The following is a 16,217-nucleotide window of genomic DNA, read 5'->3' on the forward strand; positions in this document are numbered from 1 at the left end:
AATTTAACAGATGAGACCTTTCATTTTCCGTAACTTAAGGACAAGTTATGGAGGTAATTAAAAGCATTAAGATCAACATTTTAACTAATAAAAATTATCAAGTAATTTATCTATGATCTAGTTAAACTCATAACACAAGGTAATTCACATCAAAAATTTTACAAGAAATTAGCCTAATCATATAAACTAATACAAATCTTCAAATTTTGACAATTATCTTTAAATTGGATGAGGATGATCACTACCATATAAGAAAAAACAAATTTTATGATTCAAAACAGTTTGTGGTAATGATCCTAATCGAATTCTGGCCAAAAACCTCGAATTTCTGTAACCAGAGCCTGCAACTCGTGGAGTGCATGAACTGACTCGTCGAGTTGCTCTGTTACTGAGTGGACTTGTCGAGTCAGCCAGTGGACTCGGCGAGTTCATCAGTCAGAGACCAGAAAATCAATTTTTCAACATTGAAAACACAACAAGCGGCAAGTATAATAGAAAACAATCTTAGGCTCTGATACAACTGTTGGGTTTTGAGCACTATAACACTCCTATGGTGCACATGCAACCCTAAATGCTTTGTATCTATTTTTTTAATCTAATTATACATGCATATTTTCAATTTTCAAAAGCATACATCCTAACTATCATACAAGTTGACATTTGAGCAATACAACTAGTTAGATGGCTTACCTATTAGAAGGACTTGTAGTTCTTGACCTCTGAAAGCTTGAGCACCTGAAGTGTGATGCCTCTAATGGTTCACAAACACCAATATGCAATAGGAGGCTTGAGAGAATAAGTTACTTAGCACAAAGCAATATCAAACTTCTTACAATGATGGTGTGTATGTGTGTGTGACCGATTTTGGTCATGAGGGTGTGCTTTTATAGTGTAGCAAATGTTAGGGTTACACCTTGTAAACTCTAATGACCTTTCATATTACTTAGGCTCGATGGGTTAAACCTCCATGGACTATCTCATTGGTTTAGCCCACCCTAAATAACCATGGATCATTAGCCCACACTACAAGAATCATTGATTTACACAATCAATCCGCATATATTTAATTAGTCTCTTTTGATCACAAAATTAAATCCAAACCAATTCTTGATCGAGGCTAATTAAATAATATGATTTCATATTAATATATTATACTTGTAATATATTAATAAATCATAAATAACCTTATTCTCAAAAGTACATCCTATCAAATTGCACTGGTGCAGGCAACCCAAAAGGACCATGCTAAAATCGGGTCAAGTACATCCCAATTATAGTTATGGGCTTAGACACCAAATCACAAATTAAGTTGGTTGTTAGGTCCCATTGAGTCATGCAAATGCATAAAGGTGTCGACTTTATGCATTAAGAGCTTAGTTGGAAGGTTTTCTCAAGTTTGTGTGCAAAGGACTTAAAGTATTAAGTCGTAAATCGAGTTTTAGAGAAATTATGGTTACACCCCGCAAAAATAAGGGTACGCCCGTCGTACCTCCTTTTGGTCGTGATTTGGAACTCCTCAAGTACGCCCAACGTAGCTGAGCATATGCCCTACATTCATCGATCTGATGGATTTTGGATTGTTGCATTTTGGCTTTGCTTTCCTTTGGGCTACTTTATTGGACTTGGTGTTTAGGCCTTTGGGCCATCTTAGATTTATTATCGTATAAGGAATTATTGGGCTTTAGGATTAGTCCTATATGGGGGTTGTGCCCAATTTAGAAAATTGAGCCATTAGTGGGCTTTTATGGATCTTGTAGTTTTGGGTTTGTTTGGTTTTGGGCATGGGCCTTAGCTGTGAGCCTATTTGGGCCAGGGTTAAAATGATCATTTTACCTTAAGTATGGATTATGGAGCATAGTTTGGGACCCAATTTCTAATTGGGTGTTATTTTGGCATTAATAGCTCAGGAATTCGTTAGGGAAACAGTTAAGGATTTCTTTCGGTGAGCTTCTGCAATCGAGGTGAGTCCCCTCATTGTTCTATGAGTCGCAGGCACCAATGCCAGCCTATTTGGTTTATGTATTGTAGGAATACTAAGGGGTGATTCTTGGCATTTTGTATGAAAGACCAGGAGGCGGCTCTTGGCAATTTGTATGCAAGACCAAAGTCTGAACTCTAGCAGTTGATTAGTTAGTAATAGTAGATTGTATGCTAGTTGTCTTTGTGATGCTTGCATGGAAGACCAGGAGGTGGCTCTTGGAACTTATCTGTAAGACCGAGGGTTTTGGCCCCTGGCCTGGCAAGGAATAGAACGAGGCGGTTCGTAGCATAATGGAAAGACTATGGTTGGCACATAGCACTCCTATTGAATGTGGTAGATGTATCATGTGTTTGGATCATGATTATGTATGGCATGTATGGTTCGTTTGATAGGTATGGTATGTGGTATTTGGGGAACCCACTAAGATTTGTGCTTACATTTTGTGGTTTTGGTTTTCGGCACTTCCGGTTCTAAAGCAAGGGGCCCAGCTTGATAGCAACGCATACACCCGTGTTTTCCATAATATGTGATTTTGGGATTTAACTATGATAATTGTTTTACTTAGAAATGTTTTTAAATGCTTGGTTCATGTTACATCTATGTTTTGATTATAATAAAAATGAAATTTTTATCCTTGATTTTTGGGATATTACAAGTTGATATCAGAGCCTTGGTTTGAGGGATTCGGGCATACTCTCGGGTGTACCTGAACTCAAACTAAGGGTTTGGTGAAATGTTTTAAAAAATAAATGTTTAACTAAAAGGAACATCTAATCAAAAAAGGGGTGTGATGCGTGCAATCAGCTGAGCTCAAGTAAGTGGTTCCCAGAATACCAATACATGTTTATTATGATATATGATATGATTATGAGAATTACATGATAGATTAAGGCTAAGGATCTGCTCAGTATTATATGATAGGAGAGATGCCTTTTTATGTTCCTGATTGTATGAGCTTTAGAATTGCATGCTAGTATTGATTCAAGATAAGTGGATAGAATGGCTTGATTAGTGTATGTTGGTTAGATTTTTTGTTGCCTGAATGTTGCTTGCTTTGTGCTTTGTGGGACTCTTAGTGATGTGAATTGACTGCTAAATGATTATGCTAAGTCACATGTGGCACAAGTTAAATAATCATAGAGTGATGTATTTGACCCTATTGCATAGCTCTTTTTTGAGTCCAACCGTTCTAAGGTTGAGTCTTTTACTCGAAGGATTATCTAATCTCTATTGCATGTGACTATAGTCATGAGGAAGCTAGTTTACATTCGTAGGACTCCTTCAGCAGCAGAGGGCTATATGCTTCAGTAGGTTTAGAGGTGTGGTTTAGTAACTCTGGTGCATTAGTGTGAGGAAGTGACTTAGAGGATTCGGTAGGATTGTTGATGAGAGTATGGATAGGTGTGGAAGGTAGCATTAGACTCGTACTACTAAAAGCACATGATCCATACTCGAATCGGTGAGATTCTTGGAGAATCTAAGAAGCTTATGGGAGGAGGATTCTTGAGTATGTTTTGATCTTTGGCATGTCATATTTCAGTTTGGAGATGAGCACTCAATAGGTGGTTCTGGTTTTGGTTCTGGTCTTGGTTTGGGTTCCAACTCAGGTGTAGGTACTGAGTCGATTAGCGAGCAGTAGTGGGAGTTCATCTCAACGAAGATTTCTCACAGTATTTCAGAGATCTTGGATGAGCACTTGGGCGCGTTCCATGCTGAGGTCATGGCTATTGTAGGAGATCGCACTCTTTCTTTCCAGGAGTTTTGTGCTTGTGGAGCTCTTACATTCCATGGGGAGAGGGAACCCATTGTTATTAGGAGGTGGTTAGCGGATATGAATAACGTGTTCAGGACGAGTTTCTACCCCGAGGAGACAAAGGTCAGATATGCATCCTGCCTATTAAAGGACAGGGCACGATATTAGTGGGAAGATGTTGGTAGTGAGTTGGGTGATGATGTTGTTGATGCTATGTCATGGGATGACATCTCGACCAGGTTCCGAGCTGAGTTTGCTCCGGTGATTGAGGTACAGTAGTTGACGTAAGAGTTTCTGGATCTCCACCATACTTATGATACTGTGGGAGAGATCACTTCTAAGTTCCGGGAGAAGGCTTTATTGGTACCGTAATATGCAACACATGAGGAAATGAAGAAGTTGAGGTATCATGATATGCTGTGGGATGACATCAGGGAGTTTGTGAGTATTTTAGGGTGCGAGACCCTTAATGATAGCGGGAGATTGATTTGGAGCACCTCGGGAAGAGGGGATCCAATCAGGTGCGTACAATTGACGATCCCGGAAAGAGACCTAAGACTTCTAATCAACGTTGGAGAGGTCATCGGGGTCAGGCTCAGCGTGGAACGTGTGGGAAATCGCACGATGGATTTTGTCATTCCATGGGTTTGGGCTGCTACAAGTGAGGCAGGGTTGGCCATGTCATCAGGGATTATTCTCAGGGGGCAAGCTTGTTATGTTTTCACTATAATCAGGTGGGCCACAAAGAAGGCTGATTTTATGATGTTGTTGGGTGGAGCAGTGAGTGCACCTACTCAGGCTACATTGAGGATCTCCGGTGGACGAGAGAGTAGGGCAGTAGCCCCACTAGAGAGGAGTTAGGCTTTGAAGTGTCAGACAGGGGAGGTCAGGACTCCAGCAGGCGATCTTGCTGGTATTTATCTTTTGATTTATTTTTTATTTTTATTATTATTTATGTTGTTTTGGAATCCTACATCGGTTTGGTTAAGCGTATCTTTGGTTTGTTTCTCTACTTATTTTTGGGTTATATCTTCACCAAATGTTATATGTCATTTGCATGCTAGGAATCGTTAGTCGGTTAGTAAGGGATTGTATCTTGTATAGAGGTTCCAAGTGTTTGGTATTTATATCCAATATTCGTCGAGATCAGACCAGGGGCATTGGGTGGAAGGTTTGTGGTCACGGTTCAGCAGGTTGGTTATCCAGCATCCCCAGGATTCAGTGGTTTTAGCAATTGTGCTTGTAATTGCTTTTGGGGTGCCAAGGGAAGTAATCTATTATTTAGGTTTTGGTCTGAGCATCTGTTATTTGAGCATCAATATTTGAGTGTGGTATCATTTCAAATCATTTGGGGTTATCAGTTTCACTGGGATTCGAGAAGTGTTCATCTGGTCTTTAGAGGTTGTGTGGTCTTTTGGGTTTGACTAGTGATGGAGCACTAGCATTGGCAAGGCGTTGGTTGTCAGCAGATCGATCATTGGAAGGTAAGAAGGATTGGGAATCCTTCAATTCTCGTGTGTTGTAAGAGCTTAGTCGAACCAAAGTGGGGGAGAATCGTTCAGGTATTCAGTAATAGAAGCATGCTTGAAACTAGGATGAGTTTCGTATCATCTTCAGGGAGGAAGGCAACCGAGTGGCCGTCTAGATTAAGGATTGTGTGAGCGGAGAGTTCGGAAAGCTTTCCAACATTTGGTTCGCTCCTTCTTGGCGTCAGATAATAGGCTTTGGGGGACCCTGGATAAGGTTACAATCGTGATTCGAGTTCGGTAGGGGAGTTTGGTTAGGTGTGTGTTTAAATCTGGATGGTGTTCGGATAGATAGATTAGCAGTAAGGCATTGGGCGGCGGTTGTGGCAATGTGGGAGTGTTGTAAGACTGTGGGGTGACCCGTAGCATTTACTAGTGGTCATATAGTGTGGAAGTGTTGTAAGACTGGGGGTGGCTCGCAGCATTCACTAGTTAGCAGTTAGTGTAGAAGTGTTGTAAGACTGTGAGGTGGCCTATAGCATTCACTAGTGGTCAGTTAGTGTGGGAGTATGTTAAGACTACGGGGTGGCCCATAGCATTCACCGGTCCTTGTTTAACGGTGATATTGTCGCAAATCTGTGACTTGCTCATGGATTTCTTCAGATGGTTTAGGTCAAGGTGAGTGCGTTCATAAGGCTGTAGGAGGGCCACAACATGTTTCGAATCTGGAAAAGGTAGGTCGTGGGAGACTGGGTATGAGGTAAGACTACAGTTGGTCCTGTAGCGTTCAACTTAGCATCTGGTTTAGTGTCGAGTAGGTTCGGGTAATTATTGTCGGTCAAAGTTTCCTTTTGGAAGTCGCTTGGGGCAACTGTGAGGGCGCTCTTTGGCTCAACAACCGGGCAAGAACCCAGTAATCCAGATAGTTGGCAAATAAGTTGGGACCAGGGAGGTCTCGGTTACTTTTGGAAAGCAGATAGGAGGTAGCATGATGCTTTGGGCAATAGTAGTGATTTGGGGACTCGTATGTGTGGAGTATATTGTCGATCAAAAGTGATAAGTCACTTGCAGCGGGATTAAATAATCTCAGAGTGATTGATTTGACCCTGCTTTGCAGCTCTCGTTTGAGTCTAACCGTTGTAGGAATGAATGTCCTACTCGAAGGATTATTTTAGCCTTCTGTCAAGCATAGGTGTTATCCATCTAGTTATTGTCAGTGAATTTGTTATGTTGGTAACATCAACATGATTAGGGTTAGAAGGGTTTGTTTGGTCTATCGTTTGATAAAGGCATGGTTTGGTACTGTTACAATGTGGGTGGTCTGTTAGGGAGTCAGACCAATGTGGATTTCAGGTTTTAGAAAAGGTAGAAGTGGTTTCCTTCGGGAGCTTAGGGTTTGTGTTTCTTCGGGATGGAAGTTTCGGTTTAGCTTCGGTTGTCTTGGGAAGGTCATTCTATGCGTATAATTATCAATTTCATTCCTCAGGTTGTTTTTATTGGTACGAGTGTTAGGAAGGAGCGCTTTCGAGGACGAAATCTAATTTAAATTCGGGAGAGTTGTAACACTCGGTTTCGGTTTTGCTGCTTTATTCGGGGCTGTGGCCCAATCTTCAGTGTTCATGAGGCTTAGGGCCTTGAGAAAGAAAGAATTTGGCCCTTTTCGGATGTGGGCGTTGTGGCTTAAGTGATCCAAGTTTTCAATGGTGTGTTTGGAGGCCAAGGGTATGATGGTAATTTGATAACTCGGTCTCTTATGGATTTTGGGTTTTTTTCGGGAAGTTTTAAGGTTTGGGTGTGTTGCTAGGTGCGTAGGGTTTCACTCCACCTTTTTGCAGATATAAGGTTCGTTGGAAACGGATCAAAGATGGGGAAATTATGGAATTTTGAAGATATTGGCAGATTTGGCCCCTAATGGAAATAGTTGGCAAATCGGTCCCATCCAAGCAAGGAGGGTATGCACATGTTTGATCGAGCACACCCAGCATAAGATTAGAAAGTAGACGTGGGTGTTTGAAGTTGTACGCCCAGCGTAACGAGCTCGATCCCAAAACCCTAAATTTTAGGGTTGGCTCACTATTTAAACACCTTAAGTCCCATGTGTTAGCCTATCTTTCATCCTCCATTGTCATAAACCCTAATCTCAAGCTATAGCCTCATCCAACAGTTTTGTGAGCTTTTTATGTGCATCTTTGGGGAGTTTGAGTGTATACTCAAGAGTAGAAGCTTTGTGCAAGGTGGTGAATCAAGGGGAAGGCTTATGGATCTTCACTCTTTGCTCCATTTCCAGCTCATAAAAGGTAAAAATTTCTAACCTTGCTCATTAGAAGTTAAGATCTAAGATTATGTGGGTTTTGGTCCCATTTTGACCTCATGGGTGAGATCTGGTGGTTGGACACCACTATAGGAGCTTTGAGTTGCTACTCTTAGCACTTATGAGGTTATAAGTTCTTAAAGTTGCCACCTTTAATGTTACAAATCATCCATGCATGGTTTAGATTGATTATCTCGGGTCTTAATGGATTAAGTTGGTTGTGGGGTCCCATTAAGTCATGCAAATGCATAAAGGTGTCGATTTTATGCATTAAGAGCATAGTTGGAAGGTTTTTTGAGGTTTGAGTAAAAAGGACTTAAAGGATTAAGTCACAAAATTGAATTTTAGAGAAATTGTTGTTACGCCCCGCATAACTAAAGGTACGCCCGTCGTACCTCCTTTTGGTCGCGATCTGGAACTCCTCGAGTACGCCCAGCGTAGCTGAGCGTATGCCCTGCATTCATCGATCTTATGGATTTTGGGTTGTTGCGTTTTGTCTTTGCTTTCCTTTGGGCCACTTTATTGGACTTGGTGTTTAGGCCTTTGGGCCATCTGAGATTTATTATCGTACAAGGAATTATTGGGCTTTAGGATAAGGCCTATATGGGGATTGGGCCCAATTTAGAAAATTGGGCCATTAGTGGGCTTTTACAGATCTTGTAGTTTTGGGTTTGTTTGGTTTTGGGCATGGGCCTTAGTTGTGAGCCTATTTAGGCTAGGGGTAAAATGGTCATTTTACCCCAAGTATGGATTATGGAGCATAGTTTGGGACCCAATTTCTAATTGGGTGTTATTTTGGCATTAATAGCTCAGGAAGTCATCAGGGAAACAGCTAAGGATTTCTTTCGGTGAGCTTCTGCAATCGAGGTGAGTCTCCTCATTGTTCTATGGGTTGAAGGCACCAATGCCAGCCTATTTGGTTTATGTATTGTACGAAGACCCAGGGGTGACTCTTAGCATTTTGTCTGAAAGACCAGGAGGCGTCTCATGGCAATTTATATGCAAGACCACAGTCTGAACTCTGGCAGTTAATTAGTTAGTAATGGTATATTGTATGCTAGATGTCTTTATGATGCTTACGTGGAAGACCAGGAGGTGGCTCCTGGCACTTGTCTGTAAGACCCAGGGTTTTGGCCCCCGTCCTAGCAAGGAAGACCATGAGGCAGCTCGTCCCATAATTTGTTGGCACATAGCACTCCTATTGATTGTGGTATATGTATGGCTCATGATTATGTTTGTCATGTATGGTTCGTTTTGATGAGTATGGTATGTGGTATTTGCGGAACTCGCTAAGCTTTGTGCTTACAGTTTGTAGTTTTGGTTTCAGGCACTTTCCGTTCAAAAGCAAGGGGCCCGACTTGATCGTAGCGCATACACCCGTATTTTCCGCAATATGTGGTTTTGGGATTTAACTCTGATAATTGTTTTACTTAGAAATGTTTTTAAAGTTTTGGATCAAGTTACATCTATGTTTTGATTATAATAAAAATAAAATTTGTATCCTTGATTTTTGGGATGTTACATCATGAGTACTTTTAAAATAGAGATTTTAAGTATTGGATAAACCCATGCTTAGATATAACTTCATGGATTTAATCATGAGTAATTTTAAGACGATAATATTTTCTATTCTTAAAACAAAGATACATAAGGTGTAATTTACAAGTCATTTGTGTATTGGTATTGCGAAAATGCATCGGTGTCATGATGTTATAAAACGTAGTGTCATGTATGATTGAGTGAGTAAATGTTATAGTTATGTAGTCAAAGTTTATTCATTCCTTTTCCCTTAACAGGAAAAGCGATATCTATGAGCCTCTCGATGATTTGAGTTGATCTACAAAAAACTAGGTGCCTGGTCCAAACTAGATATATATGTGTTCAATTTTGTAGTCTAAATTGATCACAAATTGGGAAATAGGGAAACAAAATAAATAAACATGAGGTTGATCGATTAATCCATGACTCTGGTCATACGATATCATGTAGAACATAGGAATATTTGATCACTTATCTTAGGGACAACATTTGATTTGAATCAGAGTTCTGTAGTGGCTTCGGAAAGCACACTTTGTTGTCTAATTCAAGGTCTATACTTGCAATTGAAGTTACAGACTTATCCAAGTGGGAAACTGTTGGATGAAGGTGTGTAAGCCAATAACTAAATTGGTATATTCTTGAATTAGAAGCAAAGTCCTTTTTGGGTAACCCTCATAACCAGTAACCAAATAGAATGAATTTTGAAGAGAGGGGTTGAATTATTTACTATGACCATTCGCAATCTATGTCCTACTGTTGACCGTGTCCATTCACAACAAGTCTTCCCTTGTAGTGAGATAAAGTATCATCTACATTATACTTATGAAGAAAAAGCCACATGAACCGAACAATTTAAACCCCTAGGGGTCAAGGAACAAAAGTCTAAGTCCCATTCAAGATAAGTGCATCGTACTCATCGTGCATGGCCTGAAGCCAATTAGGGTCCATAATAGCATTTACGTCGGACTATTGAATAGGCAAGACGAAAGAGACATGGAGATTGAGTTTTGAAATGGGTTATATAATCTCGCTTTTTAAGCCAGTAGTCATGGGGTAAATAACAGGAGGAGTGGGAGAGGGTCGGTTTGAACCAAGGAAGTGGAAAAAGAGATAGAGGTTTATGAGAAAGGAGTAGGGGTAGGATAGATGTCTCAGTTTGATCTGATTTAGGATAGGAGAGATGGTGAGTGGTTCATTTGGAATTGTTGGAGTAGTGGTGTCTGATGGGATGGTATTAGTGGTTGTTGATGTATGTGGAAGCGAAGAGAAGTGGGGGTGCCATTAAGAAAGAGTGCAATATAGGGTCATTAGGAGCGACGGTTTGGAAAGGGGATGTGTTCTCATCAAAGGTGATGTGTATAGAGTTAGTTATTTTATGGGTATATAAGTCTAGACATCAAAAGCCTCAGTGATGAGCGGGTGAATCGAGGAAAATGCAAGGAGAGGTATGGGGTGAGAGTTTATGAGGATTTGTCAGATGTGGGAAGCAAAGGTAACCAAAAATGCGCAAGTGATCATGCGTCAGATGATTTTTCAAAAGACGAAATATTGGTGTGTCATTTTGAATAGAGGTTGAGGAAGGATGCTGAGGGGGCGGGTATCCATGTGTAAGGCTTCTACCTAATATGTGGGTGGAATATGAGCATGAAATAGGAGGGTTCATATGATACTACTGATTAAGCACAATACGCATTCGAATTTCCCATGTATTTTGGATTTCTAAGGGAAAGAGAATCGGAATTAAATGCGATAAGCGGGAAAATAGTCATGAAATTGTTGGTTGTTCTATTCACCACCATTGTCGCATTGAAAATATCTTATGGTTGTTTTGAACTGATTTTGTATATAAGTGGAAATTTCTACAAATTTTGAGGACACGTCCGCTTTTTGTTTTAATGGGTAAACCTAAAGGTAATGAGTGTAATGGTCAAGAAAAATAACAAAGTACTTCAAACCACTGACACTAGTAATTGGTAAGGTCCAAACATCATAGTGAAATATCATATGCATTGGGTATTGGGTTAAGGTTTCTATGCCAATAACTAAATTGGTATATTCTTGAATTAGAAGCAAAGTCTTTTTTGGGTTGCCCACATAATCGGTAACTGAATAGAATGACTTTTGGGGAGAGAGAGAGAGAGAGAGAGAGAGAGAGAGGTTGATTTGTTAATTTATAATATGATTAATAAATTAATTAGAAATTGAAATAAATGATTTATTAATATATTATATGATTGATATATTAATTTGAAATAGTAATAATTAAATACAAATTAATCAGAAATTAATTGGAATTAATTTCAAGTTTATTAGAAACAACTGGAAGTATAAAGACTTAAGTTGTAATTGTTTAATAGTTGAACAAGAGGGAATTCCAGAACCTTCCTAACCATGGACGGTTTTGAGATGATAATTAGGGTTTCTAGAATATATTTTCTTTCTATTCTAATAGAAGAATAGGTTTATTCTCCTTTTTCCATGTGTCACTCAATTAGTGTCACACCCCCGAACCAGACGGTGGAAACATCCGAGGGCTCTTGTGACTTAAATTGAATACCATCACAATGAATATACATGAATCATAACATAATTCATCACCATGCATTGAAATATTACAACTGATATTGTTTACATCCAGTACAGTGTTTTTAAACATTACAATTTCATAGCATAACTGTCTGATAGATAATCTAAGCAAAACACCATGACATTACTTGGTACTTATTCTTCGGCTTACCTATTACCTGAGAATACAAGTTATTTTGAAAAGCGTCGACGTATGTAATGTTGGTGAGTTCATAATTAATGTTGTGGTAAAATGATTTGGTGTAGCTTGTAAAACCCAGAAAATCCGATATTTTCTGAAAAGATCATTGTATATAAAAAGTATGAAGATCCGTGAATATATGCTTGTTGATTTTCAAAACATGTATAATTGTTGAACTTTTGTATAAATCACGCAAGTGAAAATGTTGAACTTCCCAGGAAAACCCGATGTTTTCCCAATACATAAAATACAATGACTTCTCTATTGTTATACCGATACGTCGAATGATTTTGATTACCCGAGTGGCGTTGGATTAATTGGGGTTGTGAGTTGTTATAATCACACATTAAAGAAAATGACTAGTTTATAACTACAGTTTACGAATGATCCTTAAAGGCGTCGGCCATTACTACTCACTTAATCCACCCACCATGATTACTCTTGTTTATTGTCCTGAATCTGTTTACTTTGATTTCTCATAAGCCCAACAACCGAGGAGATAGGAGAGTACGAAGTCCCTTTATTTCCATGAGTTATTCAAGGCTATCGGGAATGCGAAAGACACTTGGCCCCACTTGCATTTGACTTCTCGACCTCACTAGCAGTACTAATGGGCCACTAGGGCCCAATAGCACATTAGAGCTATTGAAAGTCCTTTTACATGGAATTGGGTCATAGAAGGCCCAATAACACGTAAGCATATTCCCTTTAGGCCCAAAGATCATGTTAATGGGCTAGCAAGGCCCAACAAGCATGATTTGAAACTTTCAAGCCCAAAGTTTGTAAGTTAGCTCATCATAGTTATCGCGTGTTTATTTATATACTTTGATTTAACGATTTTGTTTTGTTATTGATTCGAGACCGAATCAATTCGTTTTGTAACGATATTTATTGTTGGGAGTGTATTTGTTTTCCGTTTCGTCGGTAGTCGTGGATCTTGTATTTTGTATTAATGAATTAATTTGTTTGAAAGTGGAATTTGACCCTTTTCACTACCCTTTTGTAAAAATAACACTTTAGGTCCTTTTTATATAAAAGAATTTCATTTTTAGTCCTTAAAAAACTTTTCTTGACACTTTTGTATTATTTATTTGATGAAAACACGATTTTAACCCAAAGTTTACTTTGTTGATAGCTTTATCTCCTCTAGAATAGTGATTGTCGGTTAGGAACTCATTTTCACAACTTTTACATTTTTGACCCAAAATCTAAAAAGTTTACATTTTTGGTCCTTTTTGATAGTGAAAGGCATTTTTGACCCTTATAAACATTTTGTTATGCTAATTATCCCCTGTTTTACAGAAAATTACATTTCCAGCCCCTCAAACTTATACTTTTCGCATTTTGAGGCTTATTGGGCCGAGAAGCCCATAATTAGCCCATTAGGCTAAAAATTTACATTTTTAGTCCCTTAAAATTTCTAATGTTCAGAAAAATATTTATAGATACTTTTTTGACCCTTTGTTTCCTTTCTTATGTCTTAGATCTCGGGTTTACACCCTTTTTGGTAACATATTCATCACAATACACATGAAACTACACACATACATGCATCAAATGACACAGAGCATACATATACACATAGATCTACACATTTTTATTGTATTCTCCCCCATAAAACTCATAAAAACCAAAAAGAAAGGGGTATGGAGCTCACCTTGAGTGTGGTTTCGGTTTTTGAAGGAAAAGATGAAGAAGAATTCGATCCTAGCAACCTTTCTTGGAGGATCTCGAACTTAGATGTTTCTAAGGTGCAAGATCACAAGTGTTGTATGAGATAAGGAAGATTGTTGGTAAAATGAAGAAGATATGTTATGAATCAAAGAGATAACTTACCAAAGATGTGAACTACTTGATGAAAATCTCTTGAATCACAAGCAAAACTCGAGATTTTTGGATGAAGGGGAAGAGATGGGTCTTAAGTGATTTAGAGAGAATTTTTTTGAGGTGTGTGTGTTTCTTTGTGTCTTCAGCCGAGAGAAAAAGACAGAGGAGAGGAGAGAGTGAGATTGCATGGAAATATGAGAAGTGCATGGATGTTTGAAGTGTAATGCTTAGTTATCCCACATACAAAAATGATGTGGCATGCAAAAAGTCAACTCTTCCCTTCTTTTGGGCTTGGGCCGCGAATGGAGGGGGAAAAGGAAAGAATTTGGGCCCTTAAATGCTTAAGCCCAAATTATAGATAATTTAGATAACTTTTGGCCCAAAGTAAATCAAGAAATGATTTTTATAACCTATTAGGGCTAAAATAGGTTAGTTATGGTCCAATAAGGTCCATTTAGGGTATTTTATTTCATTCTAGGCCCAATATGGCCACAAATTTGAAAATAAATGGAAGTGGGTCCAATTAGAGCCCATTTAAGAGTTCTAAGCCCAAGATAGTCAAATTGGAAGCTTATTGGCCCATTGGGCCCAATAAGGAGATCCTAGTCCAAAATGGACTTAAACAAGGATTTCTAGGGTTTCAAATTATTTGTTGACTATTTGTAGTGCTTGTATGAAGCGTTTGATTGAAATTATGTTGTTATTGAATAAGAATCCTACATGCTTTCACATTGTTGGTTCACATTTGTTATCATTGTTAAACGTTTACAAGGCATCGAATTTCCTAGTTGTGACAATTAGGTCTCCTAATTAATATTATGCCACTTGTGAACCTATTTATTCTCTATTTCAAATTTCAAATTTTAAATTTTTACTCTAATTAAAACTTTCTTCTTTATTTAATATATTAATAACATTAGAATAAAAATTAAAATAAAATTAATACCAATTATAAGGTTATATATTTAGTTAAATCACCAATTATAATTTTGTATAACTAAAAAACTATCTCTTAATTAATAATTTATTTAAAATATTTAATTAATAGATTTGAGTTTTTACTATAAAAATTTAATTAATATTGTAATTGTGGTTCCCATAGGTTATAAACTAGTTTCTTATAGATAAATAAGGAGTTGGATAATTACACAATTTATGGTATTATTTTTTCTAATAAATCCATATATTGTTTTAATATAAATATGAAAGTTCAATACATTTTGATTGAAGGCAAACGGGCAACAAACTGCGCCGCTAGCCCTTTCTGGATGGTAAAACCAATTCTTTTGAAAACAACATTTGTGGATCTAGGAGACATGACATTAGAATGCATGACCCGTTGGACTCTATTAAGGAGCTCCACCACCTCTGGTGCGAGAAAACCAAAAGTATCGAATGCAAAAGGAACAAACACATGTTGATTTTCTCTACATGCATTCTCGTGCTTTACCACTTTGGACGCAACGGCTTTCAAAGCGGCATGCCCAGCTGTGAAACCTCCGCTCCCCAAACCAACAAGAGGAGAGACACCAGTAAGATCCACACACGCATACTTCCCTCATATCCATCCAAAGACCAAAATGTCAGCCGGTCTAAGTGTGGACCTGCCATCCTGCGGGTTCGTCAAAAAGTTCACTGGCACTTCTTTCTTCACAGAAATACCAGCACGCCGACAAGCATCAAAGAGAAAATCTCGGACCACATCATGTCTATACTTGAAACCAGGGAGCTCTCTACAATGAACCGCATGTTCCCCAAAGGTATCCAAACATGCCTTACGACAAACTGGGCATATCTCGTCAATTGGGAATATGGGAATCATGAGGCGGTAACGAAGGATAGTTCGGTACTCCACAGGAGACATATGCCGGCCAAGACCATCAATAGGGATAGTTAGTAGAAAATCCTGAGCATGAGGCGCCCGCAGACACTCAAAGACTGCTTTCTGTCTGACAGTCATGTCGAAGTTGACTTCCATATCTTGGACGATTTTGCTAAAAAGGGCACACGCCAAAGCTTTTTGGGATTTAGGGGAGGTGTCCTTATTAGTGAAACCGCTACAGTCAAATCCTGGAATCATATCACGGAGACGGGTCATAGCACATAGGTAATCCGAGTCCATACCACATATGCCACTGTCCAAAAAATTTGGACCATTTCTTGATTTGTGCGTGTCATCCTTGTGCAGGGGCCATGGTATTATTATAATATTCAAATTAGGGTTATCTAAGGTTTCCGTATCAACTATAAATAGGACCCCTAGCGTTTCATAATTTCATGCACTATTCTTCTTTCCATAGAGCCAAAATTTTCTCTTTCATTATTTATCCTCAAGTCTGATAGTTATTAGGGTTTTGGGTACAAGCCATTAGAGGCATTCAAGTTTTTGGTGATTGATTTCCAAGGAACTCCAAGAAGATTTTATTTGATTATTTGTTATAATAATCAAAAGGTATGTAAACCCTAACCCTATGTAAATTATGATTCTCACTCTCTACATATAGGGTTTCTTGAGATTCATAGTTTATTGTTATCAATAGAGAAAACATAGATCCTTTCTAGGTTGCCATTGA

General features: G+C 38.6%; 1 pseudogene; it reads right to left on the reverse strand.

The window, feature by feature from the left end:
- Window positions 1-15,786: 15,786 nt before the first annotated feature.
- On the reverse strand, window positions 15,787-15,881 carry LOC111894076 (U6 spliceosomal RNA; annotated as a pseudogene).
- Between the last annotated feature and the right edge of the window lie 336 nt (window positions 15,882-16,217).

The sequence above is a fragment of the Lactuca sativa genome, chromosome 4 (genome assembly GCF_002870075.4).
Source record: "Lactuca sativa cultivar Salinas chromosome 4, Lsat_Salinas_v11, whole genome shotgun sequence".
Taxonomy (NCBI): Eukaryota; Viridiplantae; Streptophyta; class Magnoliopsida; order Asterales; family Asteraceae; genus Lactuca; species Lactuca sativa.